Genomic DNA, 22,702 nt, shown 5'->3' with positions numbered 1-22,702 from the left:
TCCATCAGGTTTCTGTGATGCCTATTATATCAATATACTCCTTTATCACAAGGCACTCTAGTTCACCCATCTTATTATTTAGACTTCTAGCATTTGTGTACAAGCACTTTAAAAACTTGTCACTGTTTATTTGTCTGCCCTTTTCTGATGTATCAGATTCTTTTTTATGTGAATGTTTATCATCTGATCTGGCCCCTACTTTATCCTCTTCCATCCTCTGCTCCTGACTATAACCTGGAGATTCTCTATCATTAGACTCTCCCCTAAGAGAAGTCTCTGTCCGAGCCACATGCTCCTCTGCAGCAGTCGGCTTTACCCCATCTCCTAGTTTAAAAACTGCTCTACAGTTGTAAGTAACAGCCAGGCAAGGCCTGTTAGTTTTATCTTTGTTTTCTCAACTTGTAAATGTTCCTTTTGCTAGAGGGTTTACCTCTGTTTGCTGTAACTTTGAACCTAAGGCTAGAGGGGGTTCCTCTGGGCTCTTTGACTCTGATTACCCTGTAAAGTTATTTTCCATCCTGATTTTACAGAGATCATTTTTACCTTTTTCTTTAATTAAAATTCTTCTTTTAAGAACCTGATTTATTTTTCATTGTTCTAAGATCCAAGGGTTTTGGATCTGTGTTCACCAGGACTAATTGGTTAGGGTGTACCCTTAGCCTACCAAGGAAAAGGGGTGTAAGGACTTGAGGGGGAAGGAATTAGTCTCAAATCTGCCCAGGAAGGCGGGGGTTAGAGACTTGGGAAATATTTGGGGAAAGGCAGAGTTCCAAGTGGCTCCCCTCTAAGATTTGGAACACGCTTGGTGGTGGCAGCTTACTGTTAACGTAAGCTGGTAAATAAGCTTAGGGGGCTTTCATGCAGGTCCCCACATCTGTACCCTAGAGTTCAGAGTGGGGAAGGAACCTTGACAGCTTATGTACAGCTCAGCGCTTGACTTTGATTCATGCTGTACAAGGAATGGGACATCATCATGTATAGTAGCTGCATAACAGTTATCTCCAATCCTTGGAGCCAAATGTTCAAAGGGGCCTCAGCCTAGCTCTCTGTACGTACATGTAATCACTTGTATGCATGAGTGATGAATTTTTGAGTTTAAAGGCTAGCATATATAGAGAAAAGGCTTAATACAAAGCCCACTGAAGTCAATAGGAGTCTTTCCATTGACTTCAGTGGGCTCAGGATCAGGGCCTGTAAGAATACTAGATTTCCATATCCATTTTAACTGCAAAGTAAATTAAGAATAAAGAACAGGAGTACTTGTGGCACCTTAGAGACTAACAAATTTATTTGAGCATAAGCTTTCCTGGGCTACAGCCATGTAGTGGAAAATACTGTATTTTCCACATAGGATGCATGTAGTGGAAAATACTGTATTTTCCACTACATGCATTCGATGAAGTGGGCTGTAGCCCACGAAAGCTTATGCTCAAATAAATTTGTTAGTCGCTAAGGTGCCACAAGTACTCCTGTTCTTTTTGCGGATACAGACTAACACTGCTGCTACTCTGAAACCTAAATTAAGAATGTAGTTAAAAGCAGAACTGAGAGCTTTAAAAAAGATCTTGTTTTCTTTAAAAGAAAAAAAATATCTTTTTGGTATAGTAAAATCTTGCCCTAAACTTTTCTGAATATAGGCTGGGAAAAAACTCAACTCTATTTTTGTTTGAAGCCTTGAAGCTTTTGTAACCTTACTGGGGAGGATGGAGTTTGACCCCCCACCTTTTTTTTTATATACCCACATCATCTCTAATTTGTGCTTAGAGTACTTGCAAAACCCCAGTTGAGCATTTCTATGAGCAGAGCATTCTGTGTGTAATAAAAAGAGGTTGTTATAGTGAAAGAAAATATATTGGGGGTTAATATTGGGAGCGCTGTTATGGTGACCTTATATCAGAAAACACGTTTCTGTATGATAGAGGGTTTAATAACCTGCACTGAAAGGGGAAAAAAAAAGGAAAGTGCTAGGCTTATTTTATGATGTTCAATCTACTAGGCATCCTCTCTTATAGAGAGGGATTGTTGTTTAGTTTACCATGAGCCAAGAATAAGTACTGGGAAATTTAAAAAGGGAACATCCAGACTATGTAGTTGTTGACTTTACTGCGGATTTGGAATGTTTATTGTTGACTTAATTACTGCTGCAATCAACTCCTAAGCAGTAGCACATTCAAAATAATGCAAGGGGCAACAGGAAAAAAGCAAATTACAATAGAAGAAAGCCAGACACCTTGGATCAAATGAGTAGCCAAGTAAGAAGCTCTTACTCTGTGCTGATCACAGCAGCCCGTCATCATTCCTACTATCGATGCATTTCCCTTAGAAAAGGGAGGGGGAGATGCATAGAGAATATTTGCCCTGTTCCATCTGAGACTGCTGAAATGAAGCACACATTTTCAATCTGGAAGCCCATAGTTTTCTGTAGGATTTCAAGTGGCTGAACTTTTGTGCCCTATGCCAGCAGCAAGAAGTGTCTCTCAGAGATAAAAGGGTGTGTTTTATTGCTCTGAAAATTGAGAAGCAGCAAGCTCTTGTTTTATTGTTCCTATTATGACACATTATATGCTAACTTTAGAAGGTTAAATTTTATACAGTTCTGTTTCACAGAGCCAACCTGTTTGAAAAACTGTCAAAATGTGATAATAAGTTAACATTACCTACCCTGAGGAGGTATCAAGATACTTATAAGTAAAACTCGGTCAAGGTACTGTGTAATATAACACATCGCTCAATTATCGTTTTTCCCAAAAAGAAAGATGGTTATTAGTATCTAGGTTTTTTTATAGTAATAAATTCCTAACAATTCAGCTGGAGCCATGAATCCAAAACAGAATTTAACTGGTCACTTGTAACATGGCAGAGTAATTCATTATCCTTTTAAATATTCATCTCTCTCAACCTTAGTGGATGTTTTTTGTCACCAGTTCTAGCAAAAGGAGAATCTGGGTATAATTATTAGTTATGATATTTAATAGATGTTTTCTGAGTATCCAATACTTTCTACACATCCAGAGATTACTATATTTCCCCTACTATTTAGAGCTAAAAATCCCTACTAGACGGTATGGAGGATTCACAGAAAACAGAACCGCTGGTAAATGTATCACTGGCATAAGCAGGTCAGTAGTGTTGGATCTGCTTATGCCATTGGTGAAAGTGGCCCAAAACATATTGAAAAGAAATAAAGTATGTTGTACTGCAGTTCAGATATCCTATGAAGAAAATGAACCGGTGTATCTGTCTGGATGAATCATGTAAAATCCTGTCTGGGATATATCAGATGAACATCCACAGATAGAAGAAACTAGCTTAGGGCAATCATTGAGTGCATAGCATTTATTTCTCAGTGACAATAGCCAGCAATATAAGGTTTCCACTAATTTCTCTGTAATTAAGAGGTACATACGTGAAAACAAAACCTTTGCTCTTCACATATAGAGTTATCTGCTGACATTAAAATTGTGCTACACCTTTTTTTTTTTTGTGTGCGCACAAATAACTTGGGAAGGAGACCACAACATTTTTGTTAAGAGGATGGAATGCCTTCCAGCTGCAGCTTCATTTTGATTCTTTTGTAAAAGAGAAACAAAAACAAAGAAAAATGTCAGTTGACAGACAGTTACATTCGCTAAATGTATGACTCATAGTAAGATTTCAATACCACCAAATTCCATCCCCCTCCTCAGACTGTGATGAGTAGTCCAATTTATAGCTACATTATACATTTAGAGGATATAGTTTGCGCCATCACTTTTTGTGCCAAATGTATTTCATCTCTTACCGAGTGCAAACTGAATGTACTATCCAATATTTCTTATCCCAAACAAGTATCTCTTAATGGATATCAGTTTCTTTGGTACATAATGTTTTGTATAACCCAGAAAGAAATTTTGGATGGATTATGTTCCAGAACTCAGTTATGTTCTCCTCTTCAGATTTTACTGTTAGTCCTTTATATTAACCTAAAGTGCTGCAAGAATGTATTTGTTATAATGTCTCATTATACTATTAGTGGACTAGTCTAATGCTATTGATGCACTGCTAGACACTATGATTATGAAATTTGCCCAACTTTATCAAGAATGATAGCTGTTTTTACAAGTATTGACAATGGCTCTTCAGCCATTCATCACTACAATCTGAACACAGGTCGGCACAGGATATTTTAAATACAAAAATATCTTTTGTAAAGATGCATCTTACTTTATCCTTCCTGGAGATTATCTTACCACTTTCTAGTAACTTTGTTAAATACTTGAAAACCACGTGCTACTTGATGGTACATGCAAAACATCAGTTCTTTTCATCCAATTTGCACATCACAGATTTTAATATTTCAAATTTTGTTTCAATGTTTTGTCCTTTAAATATTGTGCTGTCTTTGTGTTAGCAGCCCTCAGCACCTGTTTCTATGTTTTCTTTTCTTCCCTTCTGCCTGCCCCCATTGTTTCTCCAGAACAAATTTAGTTCTTTTTCAACTTTGGGTTCTTTTCTTATCACAGTTATTGATTTCACATCCCTTTGTTAATTCTATTGAATTATTTTCCCGCCTGCATTTTATTTTGGAAAGTTTGAGATTTATGCCATACGAATAATTTTATAAAGATTTCTGGTTTAGTATTTCATTTTAATGTCTCTTATTTCATATTCCTAGACGGCTCTGATTATTTTAATCTAGTTTTGATTTTCTGGTCCTTTTTATAGTTTTTCACTGGTTTTGTTCACTTTATTTCCATTTTACGCTCTTACTGTTATTTAATAGTAGTAAAAGTGTACATAGCACTGTACACGAAGGGAGCTGTGCCAAAAAATATCATGTCCTGTCCCAAAGAGCATGGGGCTTGGTTTTGGTTGGGTGGGGGGAGACGGGGAGAATTATAATAACTAAAAGATTTTGTAAGCATAAATTTTACACCCACAAAAAACTGTGCTCACAATTCTGTACCCACAATTAACTGCCTGGGCAAATGATTCATAATACTTGGGCATCAAAGAAGACAGACTCAAAGCTAGCTTGTGCTGTTCAGAATATTTAAGTATCACGAATTACATCTGTAATTACTGCAATGGTGCATGTCCATACTACCCTCCTTGGGTCCTCACCAGGAGTGCTTCCACCGACCTAAGAGGGGCAGTGCAAGGAGCTGAGAGCCGTCTCTTAGCTCTGCTGGCAGCTCCCTGCTGGGAGTCAGGCTGCCCCACAAGCTCCAGGCGGGCTGCCCCTTCCCCTCAGTTCCCCATTCCCCACTGGGAGTGGGGGGAAAGCCACCCAGGGCTTCTTGCCCCAGGGAACAGGATGCATCTGCCCGCATTTCTTCGCCTCCCATGCTGTGTGGAGCCAAGCAGCCTTGTCAATTTCACAGCTCAGGTAAGTCCACAAGACAACCAAGGTTCCCAGCTGGAGGATGGGTGAGGGAGCCACCCAGGCTTCTCACCCTGGCTCAGGTTTTAATGGTCAGTCCTTAAATATTTTAATAGGATAAACTGTGACTGTGTCTAGCAATGCAGATATCAATTGAGATTCAAAAGGATAAGTCAATTACGGTTATTCATAAATAAAAGGATAAAGGAAAAAAATATAAAACTATGTAATACACACACACACACACACACACACAGTACAAGGTTAATGTCCCGTGAGACTGCAAAACTTCTTAAAATATAAGAATATGTAGAGATAAACATAGAAATGCCCCCTTTGGCCTAGACATCATTCATCTAAACTCTATGAAGTCACTAAATAATTTGCTTTTGACACCAAATTGGTGGAATAAAATGAAGCCTCCCACTACAGAACTAGCACTTTATTCAAGGGAGGAGGACTGGTTAAAAGGTTGTGATCATTTCAGAGATGGGAAACCTAGCGTTCTAAAATGTTTGTCTTATGGGAAGTAGAATTCTGTGAGTCTTCCATTTGAAAAGGCAGATTATCCTGAGTACAGGGCAGTGCAGAGCTGTGCTGCCCAGGAGCAGCCCCCAAACCAAACTGTCACTCATCAAATCTTTTACCTGGCACAGGTTACTTAATCCCCCACATCACTTCATCTGTGCTGGAGGACACCCTGGGGCGGGGAGAGAGGGGAAGAGTCAAGGCTAAACCAGTTCCTCACTCCATCCTGCTCACTTCCTGCCTGTATGAGCAGGCAGTAGAGTAGTGCCAGGCAAAAAGGACAAGTCACAGTCTTCCCCAATGTATACCTATAGTGTGATGAAAAGCTCTGTAAAGCACATACGAAAAAGAGAACTTAGAATGAATTTTAGAGGAAAAAAGCCATCAATTAATAACCACAAGCACAATCCAGCTGGATAACAAGTCAGCTATAATGATTACTAATGGTGAAGAAGTGGATCCCTAGTGTTATAAGTAGTAGAGATGAATAGTATGCAATAACAAGAATCTCAAAAAAGAAAACTGAACAGTAATATTTCCTATGCATTAGCAATGCTTCCCTGAAAGCTATGAGCTAGCTAACCATTCCAAGATTCGTAAAACATGAGGACAGTCTTGTTAGAGTTTTTTATTATTATTATTATTTCAAACTTTATACCGTGTATTAGAGCATATAAAAATGTTCCATTATAATGGGAAGTCTTATAATAAACATTAAAAGAATACTTTAAAGAGATTTTTCTATATCTATCTCAGGGCAAAGTCAAATTTCTTGGTGCAGGTCTTCAAAGGGTAAAAAGAGTTAAGAATCATGAAGTTGACAGCAGGAATAAACCAAACCGAGCAGACAATCTCTTATTACGACACTCTTACAAGTTCTTATGATAAGAGGAAAGTCCTATTAAAATGGAACACCAGCAGCTCACATCAAAAAGAAAGTAGATGCCATAAAAGGTACTTAGCAAAAGCAATTCATCTCAAAGGAACCTTTGTGAATGAGGTGCCATCTCAAATTTTTTTTCTAACAACACTGATATTTGGCAAACAATGAGTCTGCATATGAAGACCAATTAAATAGAAACATCTTAGTATGGTTTTCTTAGACTATTACAGATAATAAAAAACCTACCACATACAAATAGAGAGACAGCCATGTAGACTCATTGGCAGACATATAATAGAGTGGCGTTTTCCTTCTGGACTCAAAGTCTCATGTCTCTCTCTCTCCCTCCTTAACTATTCCAGCACTCAGATAAAATAAGGTTTGTACAGTATAAGTCTGTGACGTTCCCCTGATGTTATCTGGACCAGTGATCTGCTAGGTCACTCCAATCCTTGACTCTGGGAGCCAGCCTTACCCTGCTCTGCTGTCAGAACCCCCATTCCCGGGCACAGCGTCTAGCATGTAAGCTGCTCCCAGCTACATGAGTGAGCACTTTTGGCCAGCCGCTGCTTGGATTGGGCAACCGAATGACACGAGCCAATATCTCCAGTCCCAGACACAACCCTAGGAAACGCTGTCTTGCAGTGTCCAGTTATGCCCACTGAACGCTGCAAGCTTATATCAGTTCATCAATTTAACAAAGAAATTGATACGTACCAGGCTTGTTATCCCAAAGGGCGTCTCTGACATGCTTCAAACCAAACGCACTGCTTCAGGTAGAATAAATAAACAAATTTATTAACTACAAAAGATAGATTTTAAATGATTATAAGTCAAAGCACAAGTCAGATTTGGTCAAATTAAATAAAAGCAAAATGCATTCTAAGTTGATCTTAACACTTTCAGTGCCCTTACAAACTTAGATGCTTCTCACCACAGGCTGGCTGGTTGCCCTTCAGCCAGGTTCTCCCCTTTGATCAGCGCTTCAGTCGCTTGGTGGTGGTGACTGTGGATGGAGGTGGAAGAGCGAGAGCATGGCAAATGTCTCTCCCTTTTATCATGTCCTTTCTTCCCTCTTGCTTTGCCCCCCCCTTCAGAGTCAGGTGAGCATTACCAAATTGACCAAGGGAAGTCCCAAACTGACCAAAGGAATGGGGGGTGACTCACTCAGAGTCCAGAACCTTTGCTGCTGCCTAGGCCAGTGTCCTTTGTTCCTGTGAGGCTGGGCTGGGTTTGTCCCATACATGTCCTGATGAGGTGTGAACTGCCCCTCTGCTCCTGGAGAGTTTTGCCTGGGATTGTTTTAAGCCATGAGAACACATTTTCAGCCTCATAACTATATATATGAAATTACAACCTATAACATTACTATAACAACAATGCTCAATGCATCATGAGCCTTCCGAAGACACCCGACATGACAAACTTTGCATTGGATACCACACAATCATATTATAAAGATGAACATGGGGGTGGCAGGGTGTTCCCCTGAGGTACAGAGTGTCCCACAGTCCAATCCCATATTCCCTACACAACCAAAACTCCCAATGACTTCAAAAGGTTCTTTGACTGTGGTGGTAGGAATACAGGGATCAGGCCTCCAGTGTTCAGACCTGCATATACCCATTAGCCAAACAAGAATCATCAACAATTCAAAATTATAGCACAAAGAAATGGGATCATCTCCCAAGTAATGCCATATAGTACAACTGATAATCTGAACATTCAAGGGTTCTCTTTGCATGTTAGGTCACTACGGGGAAGTTTGTGGGGTTTTTACAGTACAGTTTAAGAAGTGCCCTGAACTGCTCCCTTTCTAATTGAGATCTCATACACACTCTCCATCTGGATAATGAGTATCTGATCCAAATACATTGCAGAGGTCAGTACCCAAGTGAAAAAGCAGGAGTTTCTTGTGCCTGCAAATCAGTCAGTGATGATGAGTGTTTGGATGGTTTTTAAGCAATTCCATACAGCCGAAGCCTACTCATAAGTCAGGATATTACACAGATAAAAGTAGTATTCTTTTGCTCTCTAAAGGTATGAAATGCCATGTAAATTTGAGTGGCAATAACAGTGCATGAAACAGAATACATATTGACAGGAAAAGGAAAATACTGAATTGTTTAGGGAGTACAGCTTTGCAAAATACAGTAGCTAAGGAATTTTTACACTATGCTAATAAAAGCTAGGCGTTACTTTGTCTAACCCTGAATGAAATTAAATAAATGAAGGAATGAGTAAATTACAATCCGGTGGGTTAAAATCATCACTCGGGCATGGGGCTGTGCCAGGAGCCCTGAGCAGCAGCAGCATATTGGCACATTGTTTCTGGAGCAGACCAGAAGGCTGAGAGAGAGTCCAGAAGAGAGAAATACCCTGTACCAGGTCCAGACCTGGTGCACTGTGCTTCCCCGGCTGTACTGACAGATCTAGCTAGGCAACAGGTCGAGGTGATAGAGCCAAGGCTCTGCCCATACACCCTGATTTACACAGAAGGGAATGTGGCAGCCCAGTGAAAGCTGCTCTCCTCCCTGCCCTTGTGAAGCCAGCACCATGGGCCCATTTACTCAGATATGCAAACTGGGGCCACAATCTGGCCCATAATGACCCACAGCATTATCTCACACGGTGCTGACAGCCCTCAACACCCCTTGACTGCAGGCTGAAAATGTTATTGCCCCATTGAAAATCACATATCCAAGTCCAGGGGCAGATTGTGTATGGGAAATATATGTGCGCGCACATTGCTAATGATTTATTTTGTTCTAAGTGTGGCTGGTGATCTGATTACCCTGTTTCTTTCAGGGGCTGATCTGAACAGGGGTCAAATACTCACAACCCCCACAAACTCCACAGGTGCGTGGCTAGTCATGTTTTATGTCTAAAGCCAGTGACTAACTAACGGGACAATAGTGAAACAAATAGATTGTTTCTGATGTCATGAACTGGTCATTGTGTTTGTGTGGAATAAAGTCATGTTGTTTTCCTCGGGAGGTTTCTTTTTCTCTTCCTCACCCCACCACCCCCGCCAACCCCTGAGAGACATCCTCTCTCACACACACACACACACACACACACACACACACACACACACGGTTCCTCAGGACTTCAAGCAAAGCAGGGACTGTAGAAACACAATTACGCCAAACCAAAAATACCAAGAGGAGGGGAAGCAAGATAAGAATGTTTTACTTTCTTTTGAGCACAAACTTCAGCTCCACCCACCTGATGGCATATAAAGGGCAAAGTGATCAATCATATTTTAAAAATGACGTGGCTTTCCTTCCTGAAATAGAGGCCTTTTTAATAAACACAAGCTTGTCCCAGCTGTTTGAACTGTGTTTGCATTACCAGTGTACACTACACTGAAATGAAGATTAGAGTGCAAAACTAAGTTTAATTTCAAGTTTCTCGTTATGTTTTTTTTCCCTTGCTCAGATGCTTCCCCCAAAAGGGCTTTGAGGAAGTTGTTGAACTGTGGCAGCTGGCACCTGCCTTCAAGGCTCAGACATACCCCAGGGTCCTTTGCACAGCTGTTATGGCGCCTTTAGAGTATCACAGAAGCCACAATACAGATCTGGGGAACTTTTGAGCACCACCGGCATCTGCTGCTCCAGATCAGTGGGTAAGAAGTTTCATGTCTAAAAACGATGTGGTTTATGTTTTTAAAATGGATTTTCCTATTTCAGCTGAGTCAAGATGCCAAGCAAAATGGCTCAGGATACACGGTGCTATCTGCCATGGTACCTCACTTGATGCATCAGGGAAGCTGAAGAAGGCACAAACGACTGTAGAGGTGAGCACTCTTCATCTGAAGAGGAAGAAGGTAATATGGGCAGGTGAAAGTGAATGAGAAGTAACAATTACATTATTTTAAAAATTAACCGGAAAAAGTGACAGTCAGCAGGAATGGAGGGATGGCACCTGTCCTGGCAGAGGAGCAGATTGACTTAAAGTAAGTGAAACACTGAGTCAAACAGCTTAACATCGATTTCTTTTCTTAATCACATAGCAGAAGATAGCCGGGTGAGAGGGGAGAGATAAGGATAAGGAAGAGCGAAGAAAACTTCAGGTACAGCATCCCATTGTATGTATGAAGTATACACAGCTGCTCTAACTCTATTTACATGCCTTTCTGACTGAGAGCACTCCCACGAGTTAATGAAGAGACTGGTCCAAAAAGGCAAAACAGAGTTGAACTGACTGAGCCAGTGCTAACTGACCTTGCTTGCCCAACGGTTCCTGGCATGAACAACTAGCAATATTTTTAGACATATTACGTTCTCTCACCTATATATTGTGTTTGGCTATTGAAGTATATAATAATATAGAGCCCTGGTACTTTAAAACCCTGCTGAGGATTTCCTCCCCTGAACTGAAGAATTCCAGTGAATAGCACTGTGGTGCCTTTAAAGAAGACATTCTCTCCAGCAGGGGAAGTGGAATTTTAAGGGGCCAGAACTATAAATTCCCCCACAGAAAGTGATTTATAAGAACAGATTAACATATAGAGATCCAAGCTCCCTTCTGCAATGGAACATTTCCATGCAGGTTTAGGGTGGTATGCAATATGACTTATTAATAATTTAAATGCATTCAGCACATCTGTTGCTTAATAAGAAAAAATAAAGGCAAGGTGTGAAAAATGATCACAACTATCTGTGTTTGCCTTAACTGCATATTTCCCCTGACTTATTTATACTTTTGCTGCAATGTTTGCAGACATTGAATCATGTTAAAGCGGCATTCTTTTTATTACCAACTTTGACTGGATCCCTGCTAATAAACCATTAAAACAACAAACATATAAATAAAACAAATGTATTTGTCGGTGTTTATGTATCACAGCCGCTGAAAATAATACAGTAAACATAGATTTTTTTCCTCCCTCTTGCCTTATGTCTGCGCAGGCTTTTTTACATAGGAATAATTCAAATACATTCATATTTGGGCACCAAATCATCTCCTCAGTGAGCCTCTTATTGGCCATTAACTGACTCTTTATTGGGCAGCCTAATTTATTGAACAGGTTAGACCCAGTACCGAACAGGCAATTAAGATGATTTGCACATGCAAGCAGTGAAGTGAAGAGCCTCTTGCATGGGGCAGGAATTCATTGAAATGGGCTCTTCAAATCCCACTCCAGGTAACCTTCTCCATGGTTCCTGGCTCTTCATTTTCCCTTTGCCAGCTGTGGGAGGGCAGGGGGAGAAGGGGTGAACAAAACAGATGCATACACTTCCCACCCAAATCACAGAGTGACACTTTGCCTATACCTCATTATCTTCCAGCACCTGCTCCTATGGAAAAAGCCTACAGAATTTATAGGGATGCAACCAGTAGGGGTCTGTATAAATGTACTAAGCCTGTATGGATACTATTCTAAACTTTATAAAAATAATAGGGAAATCGTTCTTTTCTATAGGGTTTGTTAACTATGCTATAGAATTGTAGACCTGGAATTTAATTTTCTACTAAATTCTATAGGATGTTCATATAAGGGCAGGTAGGGAGAGGCCAAGGACTCCACCCAGGCACACTGGGGAAGGATTGGGTAGCAAAATAAATACTACACGGGGGGTCTGAGAGGTGATTTCTCCCTTTGGCAATATCCTAGCTCAACTCCACAGCTAGGGTAGGCTCTGTGCCAGGATTTGCTGATTTAGAAAACACCACAACATGTTTTATTTATGCCCCGTCTCAAAATTAATCATATCATGCAAAGAGAAACAAATCATACAATAAAGTTTTTTTCAAGGTGCCTAGTTGTAAACAAAGGACTCCAGTCACAGAGACTGGAAACCTGGCTGATTTCATTCAATTAGTCCTATTGAAGTCCATAAGCTGTGAAGCTAAGCACATTGTGACCTTGGTCCTTAGGTGCTCCACAGTCCGTGTAATCTTGTGGCTTCTTCTGATTCTCCAGGGGAAATCCAAAACTATTCCTACTATTTGGAATTCCCCACCATCACAAAGCAAAGTAGTAGATTAATTCAGGTTTCAGCAGTTATTGGTCTTTGAGAACCTGTTTCAAGGTGCTAAGTACCCTCCATTTCTACTGAAATAAATAGAAACTGAAGGTGTTCATGAGATGTATTGCACAGAACTGGATCCATTAATGTTGATATCAAGGAAATGCATTAGTGTTTGGCAATGAACTATACATCTCTGGGGCACCTCTTCAGCTTCCCAAAAATTATTTTGATTTTACAGTGGACTTCTGTGATAACCGAAACTTTCTTCTAATTAATACCAGCTCCCATGGAATAAGAATCTGTGACCCTTTAGGGCTTATGGAGTATGAAAGTTATGGATATTTTTAATAAACTAGATCCTGAGGAGGAATTCATGAATTAAACAATACCTGAAAGTGATTTAATTTGAGAAAAGGTCAGGAATCCACCCTACATTTGAGAATCATATTGATACATAAACTTTTATGGCTATTCTCTCTCCCACAAATTCATACCCAGTTTATTCATACAGTTTAATAATATCTTTTTATTGAACACAAAACCTACCACACAAGCACAGTAGAAAGGGAGCAAATAGCTTTCAGTTGAATACTAACACTTCACACACACACACACACACACACACACAAACTCACTGGGTATGTATTCAATACAATTGTTTCTCTTAAAGAAATATCACATCACAGAATTTAAACAATAGTCCCATCTCTAAAATGTCTTTGCATACAAATCATTTCCAATAACCTTGACAAACTTACGTTTACACACAGACATGTATATACTGTGTGTATGCGCATAAGTTATATATATATAAAGATCCCTGCTTAGAATCCTGGAAATATTTGTTCTTATTCCAGTTTAGTCCTAAGCATTTGGTAACCATTATAGGGTTTTTTTTTTCCCCTTTCTTTCTTATAAACAAAAACAGCAATGTTTATTTCAGCTCCAGTTGTTCAATGTGAAATGGCATTACAGCTTTTGGAATACTTTTTGCTTGTTACATTAGCTGCTGTTACAGAGCTAACAAAAGAAGAAAAAAACATTGTGGAGTTAATTTTCAAATATAGGATGCTTTAATAGGACATCGAACCCTACATTTTGATATTTAAAATCAGTACTTAGTAGTATTATAATAAAAATGTTGCTGATGATCTACATGTCTGCTGAAAAGACAGGCAACAAGAAGTTTGACACCATCTATGGATATCATCAATTATGTAATCTTGGAATTTTTCCCTACTTTTCAAATTTTTACTTTTTCCTATTTTGTATAGGTCTGGCTTTTTCTTTTTTCTTTTCTTTAAGATAATTATACAAAGACAAAGTGTACAAACCAGCAAAGATGATATCAACTCCACAGATGTGCAAAGATGGTGGCTTATTTTAATCTTTGCAAAAGTAAAATATCTTTATAGTGCAGCGTTAGACAAGTCTAAATGCTCTGTAGTGCAAGAGCAGCATAATTCTAACTGTGGATTTATTGAGTAAATGGCCTAATCTTCCAGAATAGCAAGGAAGTGTCAGCTATCTGCAGCATATGAGATAAGATTCTGGTGATTCTCTGTAATGGGTTGGCATGCTTCGGGAGACACAAGCTGCCATCGATGCCAAGGAATGGACTATATAGAGACTCTTGTACATCTCCAGATGGAATATAAATTGTCTATTTCTAGTACAATATAGAAATCACTATTAGCTCAATCCGCCTGCCACTGAAGTCAATGGAAAGTCACTCCCATGTACTTCAGTGGGAGGGAAATTGGACACCATGTTTGATTATAGAACATCTTTGCACTTGATGTATGTGATACTTTTCATTTATCAAGGCTGTTTGCTCTGGTCTGACATCTACCTTCTCGTTCAATCCATCATTCATCTGTACCAGCATGGTGTCTTGTCAGCATAACCCAATGCTTATTTCTGTAACCAGCTCCATTTTATATTCCAAGAGAGACAGTTTAACATCTAAAAACTACATATAGAACACCCCTGACAGGGCCAATGCATCTATGGCACTATGAAGATATTGTTATGCTCAGGGCTGGGTGAAACCTTACTGATCAATATAAAAAGCAATTAAGCTCCTTTACTGAATATATAGCTGAACCAATAGGAGCCACTGCCCGAAACACAGACCACATGCAAGACTGGAATAGGAGCTGAGCCATGTGGCCTAAGAGGTTTTCCCTGGGGTCTGAATGCAGATACAGAGAGCTAGGTATGCTAGTGTGAGTGTGGGGGAGTGGGGAGGTGAGGGAAGGGGACACAGCTCCACAGTACCATGAGGCCTCACCTCAATGAGGCTCACACCAATATAAGCTCCTACCTACCCCACTGCTACTAAAGCCTCCCTCAGAATCAAGCCCCACGTTCTCCCCTCCATTGCTGTCAAACACCCCACATTCTTCCTTCTCTCTCCTGCAAACATCCCTCCATACCCCAACCTCTACATTTCCCTCTTTTTCTCCCCAAACTCCTACCTTTCTCCAATTTTCTCCGTCATCAATCCCCAACCTCACACATTTCTCCTCTTAATTGCTCCTGCTGTCCTAGCTCCACCCCTCTTCTCTCTGGCTCCCCTACATCCCCTCCCCCACAAGTGCCTTCCCAAGTCTGTCTCCCACTTCCCATCATCTCAAGGTACCCGTATCTATTACATCCCTCAAAGGCCCTTCCTCTGTTTCCCAATGGTTCCTGTTTCTGTGCCAAAGTCTCCCCCTCCCCAGTTGCCTCATACCTGTCCTCACAGATGCAACATCCTCAGATCCCACCTCTCCTATCCCCAGGGTCCCCCCCCATGGCTTGTCCTCTATCTTACCACTTCCTCAAGCTTCTCCCTGCTCCCCAAATCCCCTCCAACGCACTGCAAATTCTCACATTAGAATCTATTGCCATTTAAAATGTATATGAAGTAAAGGTATAAAACAAAATATCAATTTTTCCTAAGAGAACTAATTTTTGCTTGGGCTGAGATCCTAAAGTCAAAAGGTAAAAGTGCCCCTGGGTTGGTCCTTAGTGGATATAATATACAGTGGGATTTTCAAAAGCACCTAAGTGATTTAGAAGCCTTCAAAAATCCCGCTCAATCTCTATCAAGAGCTACATTCTTGACCTTTGAGTGGGAGCCTTTCCTCACCTTGCAATTCTTGAACTTGTGGGAGCTCACAGACTGTCCATCATGCTCTCTGGAGGTCAAATCACCCCTTGGGGAATAGGATGCATAGGGAAGAAACCACCAAATAAAGGTGTAATTATTTTCAGAGAAAGAGGAAATATATCAGATTTGCCCTGCCAAGTTTCAGCCTCATCTAGTATCTGAGTTTTCATTTCTCACTTATTTCAACATTTTGCTTCATGAATGTTATAATATAAAAAGCAATTCAGCCTTAATTATAGTGGTTTACTGAAGCTGCTATAATTTTCTTGTCCCTTAATTTTCCCCATGTTTACTGCTCTGAGAGCTTAGGCTCTAGTAAATTTTTTATTTTTCCTAATTGCTAAGCCTGAGAGGAGCAATAAGAGCCCCATGTATAGTATTTCTTTCTGTAATCTAAAGACATACTGTGCCAAATATAAGCTACTTGAAGTATGCCACCATGGGTAGCAAAGTACATACCCTGAGCACCATAAGTTAAAGTATCTTACGTGTTCATGGTTATTCAAATTACCTGCAGCTCTATTCATTTTCACTCCCAAACTCTTTCTTATGCACAGATAGAATAGTGGAACTAATTCTGTAGTGAGAGCGTTTTTCTATTTTTATCATGTGTTTCTTCCTTTGATAATCAGTTCAACTTGAGTTATGTTTGTTTTTTTTTGTTTTTTACTTTACCTGAACAACTCACACTCAGAATCTCAGTCAAAAGAATTATCACATGACGTGAATGGCATAGGATCATGTCCTCCAAATCTATGTCAGAAGAAGCCCCTGTATACACTGATGTCCCACACTCTCACATGGAATCCCTTTCTTGGATGCGCTCCTTTCATTGCACTGCATCTCCTTTGTGGAGGCCTCTCTCCGGATGCAGAGATCCACACAGGAGCAAATGGAAAGTGGGTAAGCCTGAGGTACAGCTCAGGAGACACATCTTGTACAAGATAAACTAGCAAAACATAATTCACAACTAGACAGACGACAATGGGGGTAGATGCATCATTGGTGGAATGGGGAGTATAATTTTACACACACACACACACACACACACACACAGAGTTTCTCTGTTAATAATTTCATTCGACACTATTTCATAGAATAGAGAGGTTTTGTTTTTCAAAATCTATACAGTGTGAGCCACAAAACTATACCATATTTATGTGAAAAACAATCTTAAGTGTATGGAAAGACTGGATACTTCTGACTTGATACAGTCTAATATACCATGAACAAAAACACGTGAATCTTATTTTCCACGATCATTTTAGTCAAAAATTGATTCGATTATCAATCAAAATATTTTTCTCAAAAATATTTCCCCCACAGCAGTTTGGAAAGGAGAGGGGGACTATTTCATACTTTCTGTGGAAAAAAATTTTTTCCACAAAAATGTCCAACCAGTTCTCATCACAGAGAGGCAAATCAGTCTTCCTTGTAAATCCAAGACTTGTGATTATGGGGCTACTTGGTGGTCTCAAGCAGCAGAGGGCAGAGCTTACCTTATTTGTTCACTGACAACACATCTAGTATGAGTGGTGGAAACATATTCCTGATAATCCACTTGTTTCCACTGCTCCAAACTATCTCTCTCACATCATACCTGGTCATTTTTATTTAGGTGCCAAATATGAAATTAGAGGCCTAACATTAGGTAACCAGGTTCATCTGACCAATATTACTTCTATTATTGTGCAGAGATATGCCTGAATTTGAACACTGGCTCTGATCGCTCTAGATCTTTGGGACTGCTCTGAACCCATTTGAATGTGGCAGGAACCTCTTTCTTTTGCAGAATCTTACACCAGCATTCTTAAGTGATAGAATTCTCAAGTTGTAATCCCTGGCCATTTCACTAGGTGGTGTATACCTGAGATGTAGACCAGGGGTCGGCAACATTTGGCACGCGGCTTGCCAGGGTAAGCACCCTAGCGGGCTGGGCCAGTTTATTTACCTGCTGACACAGCAGGTTCGGCCGATCGCGGCCCCCACTGGCCGCGGTTTGCCGTCCCAGGCCAATGGGGGCGGCGGGAAGCTGCGGCCAGCACATCCCTCGCCCGCGCCACTTCCTGCCACCCCCATTGGCCCGGGACAGCAAACCGCGGCGAGTGGGGGCCGCGATCAGCCGAACCTGCCGCATCAGCAGGTAAATAAACTGGCCCGGCCCGCTAGGGTGCTTACCCTGGCGAGCCTCGTGCCAAACGTTCCCGACCCCTGATGTAGACAGATGTAAAATTAGGAAAAACTAGCTTGGGGAAGTGCAGTGGAGAGATTGCAGTGTCTGAATTATTGAAAAGACAATACAGAATTTAATCCACTTCATTTTGCCAACTCACTCACCCTGTTGGACATAAACTTTACTATTACATCTTCGCATTAAAGAAGAACCTACAGTTCCCAGTCACCATCAGGACCCCATCATTCTAGATGCCATACAAAACACAAAGTATAGGATGGTCCCTGCCCTGTTTAAAGAACAAGATTTCATGATTCCAATGGCTTCTACAACCAAGCTGTGTCAAGCTGTCATATTATAAAAGTGTCCTAGGGAACTGGATGATTCAGGAGACAGATGAAAAAAATGTTATGCCATAGTCAATTAGTGTCTAATGCTCATCCAACCAAGGTTGGAAGAGAAAATAATTTTCCATCTAAAGTCTCATAGACTCATAGACTTTAAGGTCAGAAGGGACCATTATGATCATCTGGTCTGACCCCCTGCATACTGCAGGCCACAAAACCGTCCCCACCCTTTCCCTGACTCTGCTGATGAAGTCCCCAAATCCTGTGTCTTAGTGACTTCAAGTGGCAGAGAACCCTCCTGCTAGAGATCCCTGCCCCATGCTGTGGAGGAAGGCGAAAAACCTCCAGGGCCTCAGCCAATCTACCCTGGAGGAAAATTCCTTCCTGACCCCAAACATGGCGATCAGCAAGACCCCGAGCATGTAGGCAAGAGTCTCCAGCCTAACCCTTGTTAACCATTATACTGTTTGCCTACCATTGCTCGGTATTCCTCAGCTAATATGTTTTACCATTAAACCATTCCCTCCATAAACTTGTCTAACTTAATCTTAAAACCAGACAGGTCCCTCGCCCCCACCGTTTCCCTCGGAAGGCCATTCCAATATTTCACCCCTCTGACGGTCAGAAACCTTCGTCTAATTTCAAGCCTAAACTTCCCCACGGCCAGTTTATATCCATTCGTTCTTGTGTCCACATTAGTACTAAGCTGGAATAATTCCTCTCCCTCCCTTGTATTTATCCCTCTGATATATTTAAAGAGAGCAATCATATCCCCCCTCAACCTTCGTTTTGTCAGACTAAACAATCCGAGCTCCTCCAGTCTCCTTTCATACGACAGGTTTTCAATTCCTCTGATCATCCTAGTGGCCCTTCTCTGCACCCGTTCCAATTTAAGTTCATCTTTTTTAAACATGGGAGACCAGAACTGCACACAGCACTCCAAATGAGGTCTCACCAGCGCCTTATACAACGGAAGCAGCACCTCCTTACCCCTACTAGATATACCTCGCCTAATGCATCCCAAGACCGCATTGGCAGTCTCTTTGATGGGGTAGTGAAATTATTTGGTGGTCTCAGTCTAATTCTTAGCAAACTGGTTTGGCATCATGTTTGGAGTCTTCTGGGGATGACTTAAATCAACAGCGGTGTCAACCCAGCACCTTTCACAAGCCTGTATTCATTTTAAATGTAACATACCCCTTTGTTGCAGAATTCCAATCTATTCCCCATGCCTTAAGACATGTGTCAGATATTTAAATCTTTTCCATTCCCATCTAGTCTGCCAGTCTTCATTACCATACCTCGCCCCAGTTCACTGAAACACTCACTATACAAATGCAGACTTTCCCCATGTGGTGGGTTTATTTATATTTTTAAATAAACCAGTGTCTGTTACAAGACACACCATACTAAAATAGCAAACGACTCCCTCTCTCCGTTTGAATGTCACGTGTCTCCGGGGTTATCAAAACCCTAGGGAATTCTGAAAGATTAAAAGGAGAATGTAGAAAACAGAATCTTTACAGATGGCATTATCAGACAGGGAAGTATTATCGTCAGAGGAGAATTACATCATGACGAATCTTCATACATGCTGAAACTAAGAGGAGCATGCAATGGAATGTGGAAGAGACAGCGGAAGAGACTGGTAGCTAGCTAAGTACTTCAATCTAGGGTAGCTAGCTAGGCAATTCTACTGCCCTTATCACTCTAGTAACTGAGACATAAAAGAAAACAAGCTTTCGTGTGGCGAAGATTGCTGTTAGTTCTTGATAGCATGGTTTTGGGCCAAGATTCTGTGTGTGGGTTGTTACAATAGCTCTTATTTAGTGCAAGACTAAAGCCCTGGTTTACACAGCCAAGCCAAGAATTGACAGTAGCATTTCCACACTAAACTGGGAGCCACGACACACCTGGATGAAAAAAGGCAAGGAGAGGCAAACTGGCTCTGATTCTAAGCAAATAGATTTCAAATGCATAGCACTAGAGTTAAATATAGATTAATAAATCCTGCTGCAAAGAAGCAAAAGAGCAAAGATCTATTAAATGGAAAGGTGTTAAAGCATATCCACCTATATGAAAGTTATTATAGAACCATCTCTAAAACCTTCAGCCCAATGTGCTGTGAAACAGGCAAACAGGACATTAGACTGTCTTGCTAGGAGTCTGATATAAATCAAATGGGATGATTGTTTTATTATGTGAGGCACTAGAGTACAATTTGCTGTAGAGCTTGAGAAAATCTGCCTGCTAGTAAGTTCTCTTTAAAGAAAAAAGATCTCCCAGTCTTTCAACCATAGCAAGAGTTTACAGTCTAATGAGTTTAGAGGGGGTACATTGTCAGTTGGGTTCAAAAATGGCCTCCCTCTTTGTGGGCTTAAATTGTGCCCATAGAATGAACTTCAAGGAGAAACAAATAGTAACACCTCTCATTACCTGATCGGCACCTGCTCTGAGGCAGTGAGAGGCATAATTACTCTGATTTGCACCCACAACTTCATTGTAGGTGCTGGTTTCACCCTCAAAAAGGAAAGGCACCTGAAAATTCACCCTTAACAATGTGGGGGAGCGACACAAAGCAAGAAACAAGTGGAGCTGTGAGAGATTTAGAAAACCTTATGGGAAGAAGAAAGGTCCCTCAGCTTTAAAAAAAAAAAATCAGTAAACTCACAAAATCTCTGTGTCAATTCAGAAGGTTGACAGCTCCTCAAAGCTCCTGTTTTGTTGGGTATGAAGGTAGCCATTGAAGATTAGGGAGCAATCAGTCCCTCTGAACTGACTCGTGTTTGTGAATCAACTAGCTTATACAAAAACGGCAAAGGGAGTCCTGGTCCTGTATACAAACATATAGCACTGACTCGAGCCCCTCCATGAGGTCAGCCAGTCAACTGGTTGTGTAGGAATGACATTTTTATTTGCACTGGTCACGTTCCTTTCCCACCCATTATGTATACCTTAAATTGTCAATTTCTTGCCGTGGCCTCTTAATTGAGCTGTGCTGCATTTCATGATCAGAACCAAATTCTCTTACAGCGTCTCATTATCCTGTCTTTGTATCAATCTAAGCTGCTTTTAAACAAGCCTATTTTTTGTCCTCATGTTAAAAGACCCACAGCACAGAAGTGACACTAAAGACATGTCTTCCAGTGCCTTACAAACACTGCACACCTAATACACAAGCACAGTGGAAGGGACACATTTTTAAGGCAAGCTTACAAAGGACTGTTCACCAGAATCTGAATCTCTGACAAACAGCTTGCTGCAGCTTTAGTTTACAGAGTTTATAATTGTTCTGGGAGGTGCATTACAGAGTAATCAAAATGATAACAATTCTCAAAAATTACAGTGGGTTGTGTGGAAAGATTAAACAGCTTGGTCTTATTCTCACTGGGAAACAGAAGACTTAGCAAACACTGAATTAACATTTTTAATATTATGAAGGGGAATTAATAACAGATAAACACAGGGAGAAAAATCAGGTAATAACTTATGGATAATGGGTATTCTGCTGCTACCTGGCGGTGGAAGCAAGCAGAAGGAATTTTGCTCACCAAAGGTGACATTCTAGTTGGGGGGGGGGAGCACTGAAGGTCCGTAAACTGAGGAACAATGACTGTGTGGCAGAACATGGATCAAGGCGATCGCATAGCCTCCTGCACTCCATGAACTCAAGCTCCATGATGATCCATCCCATGGGAATGTGTTGGGGACAGGGCCGGTGCAACCACTAGGCAAACTAGGCAGTCGCCTAGGGCGCCAAGTGGTTGGGGGCATCCAAGATTTTTCCTCCTTCCCCTCCCTTCCCCTCACACAGAGTGCGGCGTGACTCATTGGGCACCTGGCCTGATTTAGCCGCTCCCATTGGCCTCCAGCAGGCAGAGTCCCTCCCCAGCTCCCCCCCCTTGCCTCAGTGGCACGTCGCCAGCACGCTACAGGGGAGGGGCTGTGTGCTCCGCAGCCTGTTTGTTTTGGCGCCATGTGGAGCTAGTGGCTGGAGCAGCATGGTGGTAAAGGGAGTCCCGGGGGGGGGGGGGGGGCTGTCAGGGGGCGGGGGGAGGGTTGGATGGGTCGGGAGTTCTGGGGGGTCTCTCAGGGGGCGGGGAGTGGTTGGATGGGGCGTGGGAGTCCCAGGAGTCTGTCTGGGGGTGTGGATAAGGGTTGGGGCAGCCAGGGGACAGGTAAGGGATAGGGTCCTAGGAGGCAGATAGGGTGGGGGGGGGTCTCAGGAGGGGGCAGTCAGGGGTCAAGGAGCAGGGAGGCTTAGGTAGGGGGTG

The sequence above is a fragment of the Chrysemys picta genome, chromosome 14 (genome assembly GCF_011386835.1).
Source record: "Chrysemys picta bellii isolate R12L10 chromosome 14, ASM1138683v2, whole genome shotgun sequence".
Taxonomy (NCBI): Eukaryota; Metazoa; Chordata; order Testudines; family Emydidae; genus Chrysemys; species Chrysemys picta.
This window is presented reverse-complemented; position numbering follows the sequence as displayed.